We start from the raw sequence: 20,568 nt of genomic DNA, 5'->3' as shown, positions 1-20,568 counted from the left end.
CACACACTGCACAAAAGAAAAAACACAATTGGAAACTTTAATTGATAGTTAAGAATACTCTATTTTACAGATCCATTATATTGTGTTGTCAATGCCATGTGTTAAATTTGATACATGTTTTCTACTATTTTGTCCTTGGACTTGATATATACTTTAGAAGATATGTGATGAAAGAATGACTGTCTGAAAATTGACTTCATCTTCAAATAAAACATAAGGGTTAGGTTTTTAGCAATAGTTTCTTCACAAATATCTGCTTTGTTCAGGAGATAGGACTCTGCAAAGAGCCCAGATGGACTCTTCAGCATTTGTTTTGTTTTTTATAAACACACCTTCTTTGTTTCTTTGGAGTTTCTGTTGTTGTCCCAAACCTGCAAAGTATTGTTCACATCCTTACTCATGCAAGTGATCCCACTGAGTCCCATAGGATTTTTCAGGGCGTGAGATGATTGCTGATGTGGAAAGTCATAAAAGTGCAGCAAGGCCTCTTGCCAGGATTATACCATGTAGAGTAGGATAGGAGGATCTGAAAGGTGAGAAGGGAGAAGTGTTGGGAGAATTTAAAAGAAAATCAAACTGTAAAAAATACTTCATTCTGAACTCAATGAGAACATTTATTTACACTATTTTTATGCCACTGTAATTCCATTGTCTTCAGTGACTGGAGTAAGTGAGAGGGAAATCAGCTCCACATACCCAATGTCAGAGAACCAACCTGCAAGTTCCGATGGGTTTTGTTTTAATCCAAATAAGAGTGCTTGAGCATCTATGGACAGCATAGTACTTGTACTAGAACTTGTTCTATTTTATTGTTGCATGAGTTTCCATAGCTGTAAAATACAGGAGTACAAGCAGAATAGGTTTGTGAGAAAAATCTTACATCTCAATAAAAAAAAAATTGTTGATTACTGAGCAGGATAGAAACTGTTTTTTCACTTTTATTTTTGCTCGTTTCATATCTCTATTTGTTGACATGGAAAACAAGACTGCTTTATACTAAGAAAGAAGTCGGGGGGTTTCAGTATGACACTCCCTTAATTTCCTGATGCTACTTTTTTGTCCCTTTCTGCATTCTCCTGTCCTGCCCAACATGATATAATCCTGACAACAGACCTTTCTGTTCTGGTACTACTCTTCATGCTGTCAATAATCTCACTGTCTGTTATGTCCTTATGTAGCTCATTACCACTGCTACAACAAGTCAGAATAGAGTTTGGCTAATCCCCTCTGATACTAGATAACACTCATGTTGAAATATTAAATCTTTGTAGTCTTTCTAATAACTATACCTTGAGAAAAAGTGTTTTCCTAATTAATATTTTGGTTATATATTAGTCATTCCTGAAGAAATTACCCTAATGGTTTTAAACAAGGAAAGTGGTTGCTGGCATACAAAGTGATTCAATATAACTTGCCTAAATGGAACTTTTAAATGCACTGTGGTGGCCATTCATTTCATTTTGCTGCATTTCGCAAGTAAAAATGTCCTGGCACTAAAACATACTGTAACTAAATCCTTAGTGCAGCTGGGATGGAGAGTCAATAGGTGAGGCTTTCTAATTTTCACATATCGCAGTAGCAATTTTATGTATGTGTCTGGAGAGTACAACTGCATTTTTTAATGCATTTTTAAATTGCCTGTGGGTGGCAAGGCCATTTCAGCAATACCTGTGGATAAAAGAGATTTGTGTATATTTCAGTAATTCCATGTTTCTAGTGAAAGGAATTATACAACTTTATGAACTAGAAAGTATGGTATGGTCTGACTTTATATAAGTATTGAAATTCGCAAAGTCCTCTAGTTAACAGAGCATGGCAAATGGCGGGGGTGGGGGGACACAGAGAATTGCCTGTGTGATACATTATGACACAGACCAGGCATGAGGTAAGCATTATGCCCTATAGTGGAGTCAGGAATGATGGTAAGTCATGGTTAGTCAGGCACATCGGTGAAGTATCTTGGTAGACTTGCCATGTGTGGAGAATACACCAAAAAGTCACTAAAAGGAATGAGCAGGAAAGGTGCCCAATGGTAACCTGTGATGCAGCAGAGGAAACAACCTGTTAATCTTACTGATGAGAAGGACCAGGCATTGACCCACCAGAAAGTGCTGGCTAAGTGTTCTTAAGGTCATTGTTTAGCAGAACATGATGATGTTGTGCCTGAGCAAGGAGAGGAGATGGTTGTGTCTCTCTGGCAGCTAGAAATGTTTTCTTGCTTAAAAAATTCCAAGCAGAAATGAAGGTTGCATTTCTGTGCAAGCACCTCACACTCAAATAGGGTCAAATTCCAAGGGCCAACCTCTGGCTCCCTCTACAGTCCTCCTACATTGTTACAATATTGTAGGGAATTCCCTCAGTGTCGGAGGAGCCATGGACAAATTGCCTCATTAACTTCTCTCATGAGACTAAAATTAACAGGTGCATGTTCTTGTGATAGATATCTATTCACTAGGTACCAGACCAATTAATTTCATACAGAGTACCAGCTGATTAGGAGACAATTATAATTACAATAGGGACTAATTTGATCAAATTCACTACACTGTGGTCAAATTCAGCCCTGGAATAAATAAGAGCACAGGGCACTTGTAGATTTTAACAAGTGTAAATGGTGGATTCTCTGTAACTTGAAGCCTTTAAATCATGATTTGAGAACTTCAGTAACTCAGCCAGAGGTTATGGGTCTATTACAGGAGTGGGTGGATGAGGTTCTGTGGCCTGCAATGTGCAGGGGGTCAGACTACATGGTCTTGATGGTCCCTTCTGACCTTAAAGTTTGTCGTTAAGTGCATGTGAATGGGTTAGACCCAAACTCTTCCTAGACTAATCGTAGTTGAAGGTCATGCCACATGGCAACAGTTCAATTTTTCATGCCATGGTTCAGAAGTTATTTTCCCCTATATTTCCAATAAACTGACCGACAATCTTGGTGTTCTATATTAGGCAATTTTTAATATACCAGTTCTTCAAATGTGTACAGAACCTCACACAGAACATTTTAAAGCTCATATCCTGCAAAGTGCTAGGAACCCTCATCTCCCTCTGCAATCAGCCAGGGGGTGTTCAGCACTCTGTGGAATTCGGGCTCTAAAGTGAACATTTGTGAGGGAGGAAAAGGGATGAGTTTGGTGAAATTACCACACCCTGCTCTTCTCCAATCCACAACCACCACTTGCACTCCAGCAATGCCCTGTCTTCGTATTGTACATGTCTGCATGTACTTTGTTGGGATAAACTGAAGACAGCAGCTGTGGGGGAAGGTTTACTAGTTTCCCAGATGTTCCCAGTGTTCACTGAGCTTTCATGATCTGAAGCTCACCTATGTATTGAACCTTTACATTCAGTTTAAGTGGTGCTGAGCATGAAGGAAGGTTAAAGTTGTAGAGTTCTTGGCCTTTCAGTTACCAGAGTGGACCAGGATATTTTTTAAGAGGGACTGAATAATGTGAAGAGCTTCTGGGTAAGGGTCACTTGAGTTCTTTGTTTAAGCACAGGGAGTCTGGCATCTCCCAGCTCACGCTACATTGAGGATAAAGGTAAATATTTAACACAACTGTCATTCAGTGTCCTTATTGAAGAGTCAAAGTAAACAACCTGAGAAATAACCCATAGTTTGAAAATTGTTCAGCCAAACTATTTGTCAGTTAATTGTGGCTAACAAATACATTTACAGAAACCAGAACTGACTCCTGAGCAATTCTCAAACACATGTAAAGGGGTAAATCCTCTGAATAGTTTTTTCACAGTGAATAGTAAGACCCACTCTCTTGCTGCTTCTACTGCTATTGCTGATGCTGCAACGGAACAGAGAAGAACTGAATTTTGTTATAATAAAATAAAAATCAATACATATAATCAAATAAAAAAACCTAATAAAAATGTAATACAAAAATAAATTACAAATTTGTGAGGCTTCTTTAGAATCTCAAATACTGGGGAAATAAACCAGTAACAAATAGAACCTACTCATAGTTCCCCAGCTGAAAATCTGGGGGATTAGGGGAAGCAATAAACTTCAGTCAATCAGCTCCTTCAGGTCAGTGAAAAATTAAGTCAGTGGCTAGTCAAGCCTAAATCACATGGCAGAGACACTAGGCCTGTTTTAAGGACGTTAAGAACAAATATTAGATGACAGCTGCCTGAATTAGGACATTGTACACTATAATGTGATAAATATTAAATGTGAAATGTTGCCAATTAGTGATCATCATAATCAGTTCCTAAAACAGTTTGATTGGAAAAGTCATATTTTTTTAATATCTTAGAGAACAGCTGTTGGACCACATTCTGCTCTCACTGAAATCAACGAGAGTTTCCAATTGACTTCAAAGGGAGCAAGTTTTCTCCCATAGCTGTCTGAATAATTAATATATAATCCAAAAGAGACAAAGTGCTGGAGTTTATTCCTGGTTTAGCTGCAGACTTGTGTGACAATGGGCAGATAACTCCAGTCTAGCTCTAACTTCAATGGAGATCAACTGAAGCCTTTATATTGACTTGAATGGGAGCTGCATCATACGTCTAATCTTTCCATGCTTCAGTTTATCTATGGTATAAAATGGAAACTATGGAATTTAAAAGTAATAGTATTAGTAATAATTAAATCAAGAGTTGTCAAAACGTTGGATATCCTGTTGTTAACCTCCTTCCTCTACCCTCTTTCCTCCTAGCGCAATTACCAGTGATACCCATTCACTTTTTCTTGTTCGTAAATCCTCTTTTCTAACAAACTATTTTACTTTCTCTGTAGTGACTTGCCTTAACCAATTTTATTCTGTGTAGGGCTTCGTCAGATGCCTATTGAAAATGTAAGGATGTCACATTCTGTATATTTCCCTTTTCTATGATAGCAGTAATAGCTCCAAAAATATCACAAAGTTTATTATACAATGCCACTCTCCAATTTATATGTTTCTAGTCAAATTCTAATATTTATTTCTTTACTAAAGTTCTCAACATTATTGCTGATATTTTTTTCACACCACTGATTTAAGGCGCAGTGGTTTGTAACTGCTTCTGCTATTGTGTCCCTATTTTAAATAATGGTATTTGCTACTTTCAATCCTCAGTAATCTGGTCTGCCATTTAGGAATCTTTTTTTTTTTTTAAAAAATTGTATCCAAAAACTTCTAAAAATATTAGCCAGCAACAGGTTTGAGCATGGGCCTGCTAAACCCAGGGTTGTGAGTTTAATCCTTGAGGGGGCCATTTAGGGATCTGGGGCAAAAATCTGTCAGGGGATTGATCCTGCTTTGAGCAGGGGGTTGGACTAGATGACCGCCTGAGGTCCCTTCCAACCCTGATATTCTATGATTCAGATTGAGTTGTAGGGACTCAGTTTGGAAAATGAGCTGAGCTGAATTGTTAGATGGGGGATAACTCAGTGATTTGAGCATTGGCCTGCTAAACCCAGGGTTGTGAGTTCAATCTTTGAGGGGTCCACTTAGAGATCTGGGGCAAAATCAGCACTCGGTCCTGCTAGTGAAGGCAGGGGGCTGGACTCAATGACTTTTCAGGGTCCCTTCCAGTTCTATGAGATAGGTATATCTCCATATATTATTATTGTTATCTTGACATCAGCAAGCTTGACTCTGTGAGAGATGGTCACTTTACACCAAAGATCACGAAATATTCAGGTTACTTCCAGTCCCAAAGAACCAGTCACTAAATCCATATCAGTTTGCACTTTAAATCTTACACCGAGGACAATGCTTGCAGCCAGCCCTATAGGAAACTAACTAAGGATTTGTTAAATGAGAAAAAGAAATAAGATTTATTTACAAGGTTAAAACAGGTAAACATACACACACACACATGAGTTGCAGTCTTAAATTTCGGATGGTGATAGAGCCACTGAAATATGCCAGCTCTATAAATCCTTTGTGTCTAACCCAGGTTAATCCTGGGGATCTCTTGCTTATAATTAGGAATCTTTTCCCCTTAGTGTCCTAATTCCTTCTGGTCAGGGATTTTTATTCCCATTTCCCTAGAATGCAAGCTGATGGGACAAACACTTCTGCATGTCCCCCTCTTCAATGGTGTGCTGGGAGCAATCAACAAAGTTCTTGCTCTTTGATGGCTTACAATGGCCCATTTTGGATTCCAGAGGCCTCCTCATGTGTGCAAACCAGTATTTCATACTTGGTGATGTTTCTTTCCTGACTGGTTTTTCAGTTACAGGACGAACACTTAAGTATTCGTCCTGTAACTTATATCATGGGTTACAGATTTTTAAGTGAGATCAATGCATGCAGCAACTTTCATTCATTCATTCATTCGTTCATGCCCGTCACCCCAACCGGGGTATGGGCCGCCAACCACAGATCTCCATAGTCTTCTATCCTGGGCCATTCGCTCTAGCTGGTTCCAGGTATAGCCCATTTTTTGCTATCAACCTGAAGGTTGCGTCGCCAGGTATTTCTTGGGCGGCCTCTTTTCCACTTGCCTTGGGGGTTCCACTGCAGCCTAGTAGGGTCAGGTTGTTGCTCCTCATCTCTGCTGCAACCTGCGCCGTCTTTCCTGACTCGTACATGGTCCTCACGTTCCATGTGCCGATGGTAATCCTCCTGGCTGCAAGAAGGGTGATCGGCTTAGTGGCTTCCTTGCGGCTTTCACCACCCAGCGTCATGCATCTTCGAGTTGAAGACCCTTCTTTTTCTAGGCTAAAAGTCTCTGTTAACTCTATTGTTGACGTTTCTGTAGCAAGCTGATTTTTACAGGGTGGAGTTGCTAGCCCCACACCCAACCCTCCTCCTTTACCCTGACTTGGGACAGGCAGATGGCCCCAAAGGACCTCTCTGGTGGAGTTAGCAACTTACAAGCATTTTTTAAAGTCTAAACACATTGTTACAAGTCTAACGCCTATTTCAGCAGTACTAACATAGGTGAGGTCAGATTGGTTTCCAGCTATGCATTTGATAGTGCTCACTTGGTGCCTACGGACCTTGGCATGAACGGGTACCTGGTCTGCAATGTCACTAGTGAGCCATAGGTTTTATATTATCAACTCAGCTGTTAGCTGTCAGTCCCTTTATACCTTTGAGATGACAGCTACAATTGTAACTGCTTGAAGCTCAGCAAAATATTCACACATAAAACTATTTTAAACAGCACTACAGAGACAGGAAATTGGCCAAGAAATGTAGAGATAAATTCCATTATTAACTCACCCTGTTGCACTAAAGAATCACAACTCTTACAGTAAGTAAGATCACACATTGTGCTGAGACCCCCAATAGACAAATATATAATCTACAATATTTTGGCACAATGCAGTGAGATAAAACAGGGTTGAAGCTTTAAATCTACATCTTTAATTCATGTGGTTTTCAGAGAGATCTTTAACTCTACTACAGTATAGTTTTTGTGTCTGATTTTCACTTGATTTTGTTTATTTTGTAGAATCATAGAAATGTAGCACTGGAAGAGACCTTGAGAGGTAAACTGCGCTGAGGCAGGATAAAGTATAACTGGATCATCCATAATTACTAAAAAAGAAGAACAGGAGTACTTGTGACACCTTAGAGACTAACAAATTTATTTGAGCATAAGCTTTCGTGGGCTACAGCCCACTTCTTCGGACGCATGTAACCCATGAAAGCTTATGCTCAAATAAATTTGTTAGTCTCTAAGGTGCCACAAGTACTCCTGTTCTTTTTGCGGATACAGACTAACACGGCTGCTACTCTGAAACATGTAAAAAAGAAGAAAAATTAAAAACTTTAAACTTGGGACGAGCTCTCTTAGGTAAATGTGGACTATCAGAATATTGCCTAGAGAGTCCTCACAGTCTTACCATGTAAGTTGGTTGAGTTGAGTTGGCTTTGGCTCTTAAAACAAGCGTTCATCCCATTTATACTGTATGAAAAACATAGTGTATCCTCTCCCAAATTACTGCACCTACTCTGTGAGTATAGAGCAAATTAGCTGAGAATTTACAAATAAATCTGTGTTTTAGTTTGAGCTACAATTAATTCAAAGCATGGAAATGCAGTTATGGCACCTGACTAACCTTACCTCTGCCCTGTAGTAATATCATACATTAACATAGGATTAGGATTAAGATGTTGTAGTATTTGTGGTCCCAGAATTTATTTTTAAAGATGCGGGGGGGAACTTAATATTTCTTTTCTCATGGTATCAGTACAGGGCAAATTTAATGTTCTTTAGATGCTCTAAGTGGGTATTTATATTTTGAGAAGGATGACATAACTAGAGCTGGTTGGGAATTTTCTAACAAAGCTATTTTTCAAAACTGAAACCTGCCAAGCAGCTCACCTGTAAACTGCTGGGGAGCTTGGATTTCCCAGAACCATGGCTCTGGGGGCAGCTCCCCCATGTAGACTGCCTCAGAGTTGAAATCCCAACACCTTCCAGGCTCCGTGCAGGGGAGCTGGGTGTCTGGAAGCTGTGGGAGCCCTGGCTCCAAAGGGCTTTCAATTTAAAAGAATGATGGGGCACTACAACTGAGAGCCTTTTGTGTGTGTGTGTACTTTGTCTACAAAATATATAACTAGTTTGAATGTATGCTTAAGGTGTCTTAGCATACAAGTTGGTTTGAATGAGTGCTTAGTTCTTTTGGGAAGGAGGAGGGAGTGGTTGGGTATTGGTGTGTTGTACATTTTGCTAAAATATTTAATGTATATGTCCTTCAAAATTTTACAAGAATTAAGAGTCCTCTACTATGCATCATCCAGTAAATGCTAATTTTGAATAAATTTAAAACATTATGAAATACTGGTACATTATCTTGAATAAATGAAACATGGGAAATTGGAATGAAGTTGAGGCATGTAATTCCATTAGGGTCTTTACCAGTTTTTAAAGACAAATGTTAAATGAGTTGTGTTCCTGGTCTAGAACAAATAACCCTAATTGCTAAATTTACATTGATTTTGTAAAGAGTTTGATAAAGAAATCTACATATATGCTCCTTCAGATTTGCTATTTTAGCTTTAATTTACATTTTAATGTGTTACGATGAATAATTCCATAAAAGGCCATGGAATTATTAAAAGCTTCAGATTGGCTCAGAAACATGTGATGCGATTTAATATTCTATGATATATGATTCTGCATAAGGATATATAGCTAAAGAATTCCTTCTGAATTGCTGTGCTAAGTCAATGAGGCACAGTTTGTCACAAGCTTCCAGAACTAGCATTTGGCTGGTAACAGTCTGAACATAACATAAGAATGGTAATACTGGGTCAGACCAATAGTCCATCTAACTCATTATCCTGTCTGTCAGGTGCTTCCAAGGGAATGAATAGCACAGACAGTTATCGAGTGATCCATCCCCTGTCCTCCACTCCCATCTTCTGGCAATCAGAGTCTAAGGAGACCCAGAGCATGGGGTTGCATCCCTCAGCATCTTGGCTAATAGCCATTGATTAACCTGTCCTCCAGGAACTCATCTAATTGTTTTTTGAATCCCATTATAGTTTTGGCCTTCACAGTATTCCCTGGCAATGAGTTCAACAGGTTGACTGTGAGTTATATGAAGAAGTACTTCCTTTTCTTTGTTTTAAACCTGCTGCCTATTCATTTCATTGCATGACCCCTGGTTCATGTGTTTTGTGAAGGAGTAAATAACACATCCATATTCGCTTTCTCCACACCATTCATGATTTTATAGTCCTCTATCATATCCCCTCCTAGTCATCTCTTTTCCAAACTGAAAAGTCCCAGTCTTCTTAATCTCTCCTCATATGGAAGCTGTTCCATACCCTTAATCATTTTTGCCGCCCTTTTCTGTGCCTTGCCCAATTCAGAACTGTTCACAGGATTCAAGGTCAGACATGCCAAACCTGAAAAAAAAATGCAGAAATTGGGCTTGGTTTTGGCTCAATTGGCTTGTGAGTTGCTTGTTGGCTAGTTTTTGGCTTGTAGCTTGTTGCTTCTTTTTTTTTTTTGGTAGACTCCCGGCAAGCAGGAGCAAGGGGGGGAAGAGACAGTGGTGTGCAGCAGGCCCACCACAGTCCCAGACTGCATGCCGGGGGGATCTAGTCACATAGAGTGTTGGGGTTCTTAGGGATTGGCTTGTTTTGGCCTTGTTTTGAAATGGGATTAGCTTGATTTTTGGCTTATTGTGAAAGTTGGGGTACTTATTTACCATGTGAAAGTTGGCAACCTTATTCAATGTGTGCGCATACCATGGATTTATAGTGTGGCACTATGATATTTTCTGTCTTATTAGCTATCCCTTTCTTAATGGTTCCTAACATTCTGTTAGCTTTCTTGATTATCACAGCACAGTGAGCAGATGTTTTCAGAGAACTATCCACAATGACTCCAATATCTCTTTCTTGAGTGGTAACAGCTCCATCATTTTGTATGTATAGTTGGGATTATGTTTTCCAGTGTGCCTTAGTTTGCACTTATCAACATTGAATTTCATCTGCCATTTGTTGCCCAGTCACCCAGTTTTGTGAGATCCCTTTGTAACTCTTCACAATCAACTTTGGACTTAACTATTTTAAGTAATTTTGTATTATCTACAAATTTTGCCACCTTGTGGTTTACCCCCTTTCCAGATCATTTATGAATATATTAAACAGCACTGGTCCCCATACAGATCCCTTAGGGACACCACTATTTCCCTGTCTCCATTCTGAAAACTGCCCTTGATTCACACCCTTTGTTTCCTGTTTTTTAACCAGTTACTGATCCATGAGAAGACTTTCCCTCTTATCACTTGACTGCTTAATTTATTTAAGAGCCTTTGGTGAGGAACCTTGTCAAAGGCTTTCTGAAAGTACTATATTCACTGGATCACCCTTGTCCACATGTTTGTTGACCCTCAAAGAATTCTAATAAATTGGTGATGCACGATTTCCTTTTACAAAAGCCATGTTGACTCTTCCCCAACAGATTGTGTTCGTCTACGTGTCTGATAATTCTGTTCTTTACAGAATTTTACAGAATTTGTGTTCTTTCTGTTGGATAAGGTGCTCCCCCCCTGCAAATCTTTTTTCCCCTTTCTGTGCTGTTTTAAAATTTTCTTGGACATCTCTGAAAGATGTCTGTTGAAGAACTGCACCCTCTACAATGTAACTAACTCTAAGGTTATATTTTCCCCCTATAGATCACTAATAATTTGTGGCCTTAGCACATTTCTAAATACAATTTATTGTATAAAATGCATACACATATTTTCTCAAAAATGAGGAAAATGCATGTGTGTTGTGTGTATTAAACGTTTCCTTTATTTCTGTCATTAAGACTTAGTTCAATTATTTAATGCTTTATTTAGAAATGTACTTGCTGCATAAAAATCATATTTTTTTCTAAAAATGAGGAAAATGCATGAATATGTAAATGCAACACTTAAGACTTTGTACAATTGTTTCATAGTCTCTATTTAGAATTGTAGTAACTGCATAAATCCCTCTTAAAATGAAGAAGAGCCATAGAATCCATATTTATTCATTTATTTTTAATACTTCCAGTAAGGATAAATTAAATAAACAAATCTTTTCAAAATGGCCAGAACTACCAAAAAATGCCAATGTCTAATATGATACTTAGAAGCCCTGGAAAAAGTGGATGGGTGTGGGATAAACTCATCCACCAGGCATAGAAACCTGTCAAAAATTCATGAGCAGTAAAGGTATATAGAGTTGTTACTACTACTGTATCCAGCATAATGAAAATGATGACAAAAGGGACAAAAGGAAGGAGATATTTACAGATTAGTGGGGAAATGTCTTAAAATATGATATTTTAAACTGAAATTTTATATCGAAATTGCACTTTTGGAACATTGTCTGTGATAGTAGGTGCTGTATAAATACTAGATATGGGATAAGATTCAATTATCAGTCCAAATGTCATTCCTAGTATTTATCCAAAAGCTACTATTTGCTGCCTACAATGTACCTGATATACCTTCACCATTGTTGCAGCTTATTTCCAGGAAAATAAGAGGGATACTTGATTTCAAGGAACCTGTCATTAACATTGCTCAAGGTAGTTGCCATTAGAGCTTAATAACTATGCTGATGTCATTACCCAACTCAAAGCCAAACCGCAGAACCCCATGCTGTGTCCAAGAGTTAACTCCCAAGTCTCCCACCTGAAAATGTAACAGCGTAGCAGGCAAACCTCACACACTCCAGCCAAGCTTCACCAGGCAAGTGACATATGTCACCCACGCTAGGAGAATGTGTCTTTGTCTTTGCTGGTCCACATAAGAGGTTCAAGAGTCTGCGCTTACTGCTGTACCAAACAGAGACAGTCCATTAGCTCAAGTGCTAGAAGCTTATGCTTTTAGAGCTGAATGTGCCAGATTCAAACCTGCTATCAAATTAATAAAGCCCATTACATGAGCATGGTATTTTCATTGCATGACAGCAAGTGAGTGAGATTTAAAGTTGCACAGATATCCATGGTATCCTGATGAGAAGACAGAGGGTAAATGAATATAAAATCCATATCCCTATTATTGGGTAAATTGGAGTAAATGATAACAGAACTTTGGACGGTGTTTTGTGTTCTCAACATTTCATGCGTGGTAATGTACTCTTTGTTTTATCCTCACTGATGGCAGTGCTTTTACTTATAAGTGCCTCTTAGCACCTTTGTTGGGCAAGGCTCTTCGTAAAACTTCCAAAGATGATTTCAGAATTATAAATGATACTGGCACTATCATTTCCTTCCAGAGTCTAGCTTGGGGATCAGAGGTATAATCAAGAACTAGTAGATGTTAGAATCAATCTCTAGAACCAATCTCTAACCAGGTAAGTGCTACCCAACATGGTATGTACATGGGAGAAATCTTGTCTCTACACCATGCACCCAATACAAGCTTATGGGAATGCCAATCTACCTATGAAACAGTAACATTGTAATGTCATTATGTTCTTCTGCAATGGAACACAGCAGTTAAGGAGTTAATTACATTATCCCTTAACTAAAATCTTACTATCTACAAAATTTCTAGCTAGGACAAAGAATAAAATATAGTAAGAAAAATGTGTCATGGTATCTTGTAATCAGGTGAAACAAAGAAGGAAAAATTGATTTTTAGGAATGACATCTGCAAGAAGATAACAAATAGCACCACAAACCTGCTGTGTCCTATTTCAATGTGTGGGTGTGAAAGAGATCTGTAGTGCAGATTCTGCTTCCACACACCCTCAAATACTGAAAAGATCTATTTTCCCTTATCAGGTTTGAACGTGACATTCTGAAACAAGTATCACTTGAGTATCTACTGCCTACTAGATGCGAGCACAGCAGGGGGAAAGCTACATTTAAAATCCTTCTGATTGCTATCTGTTGTTGAGATAAGCAGTGCATATACCAGTGAAGAAACTCTCCAAAAACCCTCAGTGATTTCATTTCAGAAAGGAATTCTTGAAAGGAATTCTCACAACATAGTGAACTATTGCTCCCATATCTAGCCCAGCATCAGTCCTATATGTGAATTTAGCGCAGGTGAGAGGTGTCAGGTTGACAATCATTTTGGTGACTGAAGTGAGTTGTTTATAAACTATTTTGTTTAAATAAAAATCTATCAATAGAATTTAGCAGGGTTACCCTCTGGCTATGCCAAAGTGCTTCTACCCTAATCTGGAGGCACCTCTGAAAGGAGTATTCTTCTTGCCTACTCATTCCTTGGCTTTGCATGAATCGCACACTCTGTGTATGGATCACCGGGGGAGGTGCAGGATCTCATAACACTTTCATTTGGCCTTTGCCAAGGGAGTCCAAGTCTCATTTTTGTAATTTCACGAACAATGCAACAGAGACTGCTACTAGTTACTCTGGTGTCAATCGACTGAAAACAATAATGGTAGTCCCTTAAAGGAATGGGGTTATTCCAGATTTTTATCACCATGTCTAAGAAGTGAATCTAGTCCCAGGCATTTTAATTACTATGAAATGGAACTATGGAGAGCATGCACTTTCTTATAATTAGGAAGATTTTTTGTTTATTGCACATGAAAACCTCTGCATTTTGTGGGGAGGGAGGGAGAGCTTGTGGTTTTTTTGTTTGTTTGTTTCCCCAAACTGGTCAAAATTTACAGCTTGTTTCATACAACAGGGCTGAAATTTAATTAAAAATCTATTTTAGATGCAGCTGTCATGCATCTTTATTATACTTTCATTATCTTTTCTAGCATAAAAAGATTGATCAGCAACTGATGCACTTGGAAAACTTTGAAAGACATTCTACTTAGAAAAATATTTTATTTCAATATCCAAAATTTTCTGCAGTTTTCCCTCGTTTGTATTGCTCAAGATATTTGGGTTAAGAGGTTTTTTTGTTCAGATTTCATCTGCTTCTGCTGCTTGTTCTCTAACTATCACGAGGCTACATTCTGGATGGCAAGCCAGATTAATTTAAATGGGTTGCACTGGAGTGACAGCAGAAAATTAGTCCTACTGTCTTCAGATTATTTGTAGTATCAATAGTTTCCGTGGTAACCAAATGTCATGTCACAGTTTGCAGGATTAATTTACTTCTCATGGGGAATAAGCAAAAGAAACAGATTAACTTTTGGGCAAAAGACACAAAGATCCTTTTTCATGCAATATGCTTGTTTACTAAACATTCGGTGGACTAAATATTGATAATTAATGGGACATATTTACAGCATGGTTTATGAGAGTTGCTTTCTAGAACTAGATGAGTAACAGAGAACCACTTGTTACGACAAGCTAGACTTAGAGCCCATAATCACCCACTCAGTATATTATCAGTTAATTCAATTACCAAGTCCGGTGTCCTCTAGGATGACCTTAAACGAAGTACCCTTCCTGAAAGATTTGCCCCAGAAATCTTGTTAAACCTTAACAAAGAAACAGGACAGAGTTTGCAGCTTGTAGAGAAATCCCATGGCCAGCCAAACAAACATTGCACGCACTCTACTTACTTACTCCTAGGAACCAGTAATTGTGGCCACTCCCAGAAGAGCCACTTTCAGGGCTGAGACTTTCTGTGCCTACATTAGAGAAGAGGGATCTGTGTTGCTATTCAGATGATGTCAGATGGTCAAATGTCTGAGTAGTTTGCTGTTATGCATGTAGGTCTGTTTCTTTAATGATTGACTTTAGAACGTATAGGTAGCTTCTAATTAGGCCTGGCCAGAAAATAATATTTCTGTTTTGCAAAAAAAGTTGAGGTTTCATTCCACATTGGGAAGAAACAGAGTTCTTTCAAATTTTTAATGAAAAAACAGAGAGGCTGTGTCCATGTTGTTAGGGCATTCACCTGGGATGTGGGAGACCCAGGCTCAATTCCTTGCTCTAGCAGGGACTTGAAGGTTGGTGTCCTACATCCTAAGTGAGTTCCTTCAGCAGTGGGCTGCGGTGGGGTTGGATTGGAGTGTGTGCATGTGTGTCTCTGTCAATCTGTTTCTTTCTCTGTCAGTCTGTCATTCCATCCTGGACCCGAGAAACCTTTCCAATGAAAATTTTGTCAAAACATACAAGTTTCCAGGAAAAGCCTTAGTTTCAATGAATTGGTATTTTCTGACAGAAAAACATTGTCAAAGGATTCCTGAGCAGCTCTACTTCTAATCTATCTTCTGCTTAGTTATCTTGACATAAATAGGTCAGATCCTGCTTCTGTTGAAATGAATGGAAGTTATGTAATGGGAGTAGAAGTTCTTTAGTTTGTACAATAATTGAAATGCTGGGCTAGTTCACTCCCTATCAGTTTAGTAATTTACTGAATGAAACAACTTCAGCCGAGGCTATTGTTGTGATTCTGAGAGGTAAGAGACAGGAACAAACATTCTGTGTACTGTATGTTCTGGATGGGAAATATATATATGATCAGTTCTGAGCTAGTGTGGTTTCAATGCCTGCACATATCAACCAGAACATGGATCTGGCCATTCCTCAGGGTGTACTCCAGGTATGTGGCTTCATTCTTTCCTATTTTGCAGTTAGCTGAGTTTGCCATCAACTTAGCATATTCTAGGGTCTGGAACAGTGGCTTTCAGGGGTACACATACTCATATAGTTATTTGCCTAGTTTTACAACAGGCTGCGGAAAAAGCACTAGCGAAGTCAATACAAACTAAAATTTCATACAGACAATGACCTGTTTATACTGCTCTATATACTATACACCAAAATGTAAGTACAATATTTATATTCCAATTGATTTATTTTATAATGAGAAAGTGAGCAATTTTTCAGTAATAGTGTGCTGTGACATTTGTATTTTTATGTCTGATTTTTGTAAGCAAGTAGTTTTTAATCGAGGTGAAACATGAGGGTACGCAAGACAAATCAAACTCCTGAAAGGAGTACAGTAGTCTGGAAAGGCTGAGAGCCACTGGTCTGGAAGACAGCCACCAGTAGATTTAGGTGGGTCTCCCAGTCGCAGCTATAAAATGACCATGTCATCCAAGTAAGTTGTGGCAATTTGGACAGGTGGTGGGAGTATGCAGTCCATTAACCACTGAAAGATTTGGGGGCGGGAGGGAGGTCCAGGAAAAACATAAAGGCATAGCTTGGAATTGACAGAGCCCCGACAGAGTGGAGAAAGCAGTCTTCTGGTGGGATTCAGGCATAAGATGGATCTGCCAGTATCTTTTTGTAAGATTGTATTTTGATGATGTATTTTAGCTTGCCTAAATGATATGGCAGCTCATCCACTTGGGGATTGTGGTACACATCAAACTTCAAAATTGTGTTAACATTTCTGAAATCAATACAGAACCAAGCAGTGCCATCTAGTTTGGGTACCAACATGAAAGGACTTCTCCAGTCGCTGTGGGACTCCTTGATAACTCCCAGTTCCAGTGTGACTTGGAGTTCCCATTTCATAACTTTGCACATCTTCCCGGGAAGGGGCCAAGGTGTCCCTCTGATCTGCTGCTGCAGCATGGTTTGGAAATGGTAGTAGGTTAAGTGGGTTAGCCCCACTAGAGGTGAAAATACTATGAAGTTGCTGCAAGTGAACTTTTTGTGCTGGCTGAAGGTTCTCTCCTACATGTCCCTCTGCGGAGGGAACCTGAGGTCCTAACTCTGGCTCAGGCAGATAAGAATCTATGAAAAAATCCCTCCTGGTCCTTCCTAGGTTTCAAGAGGTTTATATGACACACTTGCATCCAATTCTGCTTATCCAATTGCCTAACCTTCTAATTCACTGGTCCCACCTGCTGCACTATTTCATAGGGCCACTGCATTTAGCTGAATTTGAACAGTGGGGATAATAGGAGTACACAATCCCTGGATTTAAACACATGCATGTGAGCCCCTTTGTTGTATACCTGTCTCGTTGTTTGTCGAGCTAATATAAGAGTAATAGTGGGAGAAATTGAGAAAATCCATTGGGTAGACAAGTCCTTACAGAGCTGTATGCCATCACTCTCTGGAGTTACTCTGTCTTCCTTGCTAAAGCAGAGGAAATAATGAAAAGCATGTTTCATGTATAATCCATATGCAACAGTAAAACATTTAAAATACACAATCTGAAAATATCATTAAACCATCTTGATTTCTTTTGTTGATTTCTAACTGCAGTGGAGGAAATAATTGCCCTTCATAATTGGATAAGATTTGACTCAGAGATACTGGTAAGATAACTGGAACAGGGAAGTTTTCAATACTTCTCTAGTTAATTTTTTAAAAATAAACAACAACAGTCACAATTAATACTATTTAACAGGCTGATTCAGACAATCCTATGAGATGAGGATTTTTTGTTTCTATAGAATTTCATTTCCTCCGTATGACATGCTGAAAAGTAATTCTTCATAGATCTAAGCCCGAGTTTATCTGAAGTTTTGTTCATTCTTCTTTTTCGCCTGAAGCTGCACTGAAGATAGAGTGCTTATCTTGCATTCCGTTCAGAAATGCCAAATTGGCCTGGTACACTCAAGTGCATCAGTGATCCCATGAAAATTTGTGTCCATAGATCCCAAAATCATATCACACTTTCTCAGGCACAGAATGTACTTTATCAAAGAAAGCGCAAAGAAGAACACCACAGAGAAATTACTTGAAAAGTGAGTCATGCCACTTTAACAAAGATAATCAGTGTTTTGCTGATTGACTATATACAGAAGTGAAATCTCTGTCATAAAGTGCACGTCAAGTTAAAACTCCTGGATCATTAAATACTACTGATGTGGAGGTCAATTAATGATACAGAAAATTAATCTCACTGAAGGGAGAAAATTGGCACATATACCAGCGCCCGTCGTTAGGACTGATTGGAAATTTTCTGCCAAACAACTTTGTCAGAAAATGCTGGTTCATCAATCCCAAATTGTCTTGCAAAACCAGTTAGGGTTTGAGAAACTTTTGTCAATTCATCGCTGGTGTTCTAACAGAAACCTGCCAGCAGGCTTCTGATGATCCTGAGCTTCCAGGGTCCATGTGTCCAGGGCAGCCCCTGAGCAGGGACTCCAGGGCTTCCAGGGTCCCAGGCCAGCTGGGCCCCAGGATTGCTTGACTCCGTAATGGGCAAACTGTGGGAGTCAGCTGGCTCACCAGCCTGGCAGCTGCTAACAAACTGACATTCTTCGAGAGACAATGTGTGTGAGGTAATATCTTTTATTGGACCCACTTCTGTTGGTGAGAGAGACAAACTTTTGAGCTTACATAGAGCTCTTCTTCAGGTCCAAGAAAGGTACTCAGAGTGTCACAGCTAAATGCAAGGTGGTTGAGGTTGCATTATAGATACAATCCATGAAGAGGGGATGAGACACTGCAGAGGGAGCCAATGTAAAGCCAAGATTATTACCTAGGTCTTGGATCTCATTCCTGTGCTCAGACCACTAAATCGTGTGTCTCTATGCACAAAGAGGATCAAAAGATAACAGAGATATGAGTTATCATGTAATTACTCAAGGTGTATAAAATATTCTATTAATTTGCAAAACCAGCATTTCTGGGTGAAAATGTTTGCCCACTTCACCTAGAATTTTTACATTCTATCTGAGCCTGTTTCTTTCTAGTCTATTATGTTGATTGTCCACTTACATTACTGCCAGAGTAAAACATTTATTTTTCTAAGGTTAATGACTCTAATAAATTTGTATTTAATATAATCTGCAAAATCAATTTGAATTTTATAGCATTTATTAGAATTAATTTTGCATTGGATTGGATTTCTTGTAATTACCATTGTTTTCCATTGTGGTGGTTTTCAGTTATCATGAAATAACTTATGCTAATGGTAACTATGTGGTTAAATTGTGTCATCTCTGTATCTGTGTCAGTTTTGACCAGTGTTTGAGCCTATCATATAATAACTGATATCAAACAAACCATCATGCTGTTGTTACATACACTTCCAAATGCTCTCGTCATTAATCATTTGTATATCAACATGATATCAGTATTATTGGGGAGAAATCTCTCTGAAAATAAATTGGTGCTTTATATATATACAGGCTATATAAGCTGGTGTGTGTGTGCATGTATATATATGCAAAATGTGTATTAAGCAAGCAAAGAGCTAATGGCAGAGGTAAGAGGAGACAGAATCAAAAGACTCTAATGTTGCTGCAGTAACAGCTGATTATAATAATTACTGTTATACCCCACAGGTAGCAGTTCACGTGCAGGTGAACGAGCTGCAAAGTGAAAGAACAATTCATTTAGAACTCGATCTAGCTTCTACTGAAGTGAAGGGAAGGCTTCTGTTGATTTCAGTGGGAGGTGAATCTTTCCCTTAACTATGAAAACTGAGAAGTAGCAAAGTTTCATCCTTCCTCCTTCACAAATTCAGACTATGGAACTTGGAGTATATATATATATATATATATATATATATATATATATATCATGGCAACATACATTGGGATATATATGCACTGGGGAGCAGAAGAAACCAAGAGCCAAGGGGCGAGGAAACAATTGAAAGGTGAAGGGGAGAAACCAGGAGCATCTGAGACAGGATAGAAATTAGACATCGGGGAAGGGAGGGAAACCAGGAGCAACTGAGGCTTGTGAGAAAAATAAGGGAACTTGGGACACAAGAGCAACTGGAGGCGAGAAAGGTGTTTTGTAGATAGGCTGAATGAGTAGCAGGACGGGGAGTATGTTTGGACGTATGAAGTAAGCAACAACATGTAAAAACTAGATGATCTGGGGATAAGAGATGAGTAAATGAGGGGCAAATGGAAAGAAATACAGAAATGAGGAAAGGGTATTGGATAGGAGGGGATGCGTTTTTGGCAGAAGGATCTTAGATCCCTCACTTGACACTGGGATTTAAAGTAGTGGGTCTCAAACTTTTTTACTGGTGACCCCTTTCACATAGCAAGCCTCTGAATGTGACCCTCCCTTATACATTAAAAACACTTTAAAATATATTGAACACCATTATAAATGCTAGAGGCAAAGCGGGGTTGGGTGGAGGCTGACAGCTCACGACCCCCCTGTAATAACCTTGTGACCCCTTGAGGAGTCCTGACCCCCCAGTTTGAGAACCCTTGATTTAAAGTGACTGCGATACCCAGTAGTAAAAATAATGTGGCACCTTTCCCAGAGGTATAAATATTTTTAGACTAGGTGGAAGCATACTAGTCTCGATACAGTACAGCTCATTACTCAACCTGACGTTTGACTGCATCTCTTCCCATGAAAATG

The sequence above is a fragment of the Mauremys mutica genome, chromosome 5 (genome assembly GCF_020497125.1).
Source record: "Mauremys mutica isolate MM-2020 ecotype Southern chromosome 5, ASM2049712v1, whole genome shotgun sequence".
In the NCBI taxonomy this organism is placed as follows: domain Eukaryota; kingdom Metazoa; phylum Chordata; order Testudines; family Geoemydidae; genus Mauremys; species Mauremys mutica.
This window is presented reverse-complemented; position numbering follows the sequence as displayed.